This window comes from Trematosphaeria pertusa, assembly GCF_010094035.1.
Source record: "Trematosphaeria pertusa strain CBS 122368 unplaced genomic scaffold BU26scaffold_7, whole genome shotgun sequence".
NCBI classification, from domain to species: Eukaryota; Fungi; Ascomycota; class Dothideomycetes; order Pleosporales; family Trematosphaeriaceae; genus Trematosphaeria; species Trematosphaeria pertusa.
Genome location: NW_022987218.1, coordinates 1152559 through 1153595, shown reverse-complemented (window position 1 = coordinate 1153595; position 1037 = coordinate 1152559).

Sequence of the window (1037 nt, the reverse complement as noted above, 5' to 3'; positions counted from 1 at the left end):
AGCTAGTTACCTATTTTTAATACTACTAACCTAGCTACCTAAGCTATAATTACTCTAGAGCTTCTACTACGTAGAAAGCTATTAAGAACGTTAATCTAAAGAAAAAGCCTATAGAGCTTATAGAGCTATAAGCACCTAAGAATAATATATTAGAATATAAATCTAATAATTTAGAAAAAGTCTAGCTCTAGAAGAAGTCTTCTCTCTAGAGCTACCTACTAGAGTAATTAACCTACGCGAAAAGCTATTTAGTAGTTCTATATTTACTCTACTCTACTAGATCTCTATAAATAGCCTTATAATTAAGCTTAGAGACTTAATTAATATAAAAGTAGGTAGCTACGTTTTAGTATACCTAAAGTACCTTTAAACTCTTAGAAAAAACCTCTACGTTAAGCTATCGCGTATAGAACTAATTCTTCTTACTAGGTATAATAGACAACCTAATAGCTAAGTAGATAAGTATTTTAAAGCTAATCTAGTGCTAGAAAGCTACTAAATCTATACTTACTTTATATATTACAACACTAGCTACTATAACGCAATAATTAGTTATAAGTTACTTAAAGAAGTTAACGTTTAGGTTAACTATAAGTAGCGCGCACTAATATAGCTAGACACTAATTAATTAATTAACTATAAACGTAACGCGTTTGTCTCTATATAATCCTCTTAATCTACTACTAAAGCTTAAGTAGCTTACTAAGCTAATATTAATTACTATAACGCTCTAATATTAGTAGTAGAAAAGCTAAGAGTAATATAATAAGAGAAGAGAGAATTATAACGCTAAGAGCTTTAAGAAAACCTACGTAAGATAGATAGGTAGCTTAAGAATCTTAACCTACCTGCTAGGTTACTCTATAAGCTAAAAAAGCTACCTATTTTATAGAAAATATACTTAAAGGCTAGGCTTAACGTTAATATAATTAGTATAATAGCCTTTATAAGGGCTAGGTTCGTAGTCTCTACTACTATAAGCGCCTCTAGAATACCTAGCTAGGTAAGTTAGCTATAGGCAGTACTATCTCTACAAG